The sequence below is a fragment of the Alexandromys fortis genome, unplaced genomic scaffold (genome assembly GCF_014885135.2).
Source record: "Alexandromys fortis isolate MF-2015 unplaced genomic scaffold, M_Fortis_MF-2015_v1.1 scaffold_27, whole genome shotgun sequence".
Classification (NCBI taxonomy): Eukaryota; Metazoa; Chordata; class Mammalia; order Rodentia; family Cricetidae; genus Alexandromys; species Alexandromys fortis.
In genome coordinates, this window is record NW_026067952.1 from 15,430,607 (window position 1) to 15,431,579 (window position 973).

Consider the following 973-nt stretch of genomic DNA (forward strand, 5'->3'; position numbering starts at 1 on the left):
AGATTTTGGTGCCACTATGGGTCGGGCTAGCTAGGGAGGGGGAAGTGTTACAGGGAATCCAACTCCAGTAAGGCTCAAGGTAACCAAGTGTAGTCCAGGTTCTGGCCTTAGCCATAGGTGAAGCACAGGGACTCAGGACCAGGGAGGATTGTCCTGGAAGTTCTGGCCTCCTTTCATTGGTTTCCAGATAAGGATTCCAGGTATCAGTTTTGGGGTGAGGGGGCATAGCTTGAGTCTGGTAATGAGACAGCCAGATTCGGGGTCTGACAAGGCCTAAGGCCCACTCCACACACACGTGCCATCCCCAAAGCAGCCCCCCCTTTTTTGGCTTTCAAGACAGGGGTCTATCCTGGAACTGACCAGACTGGCCTTGAATCACAGAGATCTGCCTGCCTCTGCCTCCCAAGTGCTGGGGTTAAAGTTGTGTACCGCCACTGCCCAGTGGAGGTTTAGGGATTCTAAAAGTCAGATCTGGTGTTTGTGAATGTGGGTATCCAAAACCCATGGGGAAAGCCTTGGGCTTTAGTGGATCTATTACCCAGCAGGGTGTAAGAACCAAAATTCTTTGAGTTCCTACTACTTCAGAGGTTCTAGACTATGAAAGATGCTGTGGCCAAGGAGACTCAGTATATAGAGAGCCATCTCTGTGATACTGGGTCTATTATTTTTGATGGGTAAGCTACTGGGCAAGAAATTAATGCCTGAACTTGGATGAAGGCCCCCAAAGCAACAATCCCCAAGGCATGACAACTCCTATTCCCAATGCTGACCTTTATGAAACTTCTGTCAGCTGGGTCCTTGTATGCAGAAAAACAAAATAAAAATGCAATAAAAATGCAATCTTAATGCCCTTAACAGGAAGCTGTCTGAAGTCGCAGGCACCTTGAACACAAAGATGGGAAGTACAGCTAGACACAATAGTGTGGCCTACAGTCCAGCTAGTCAGGAGGCTGCAGCAGAGGGATCACTGTTG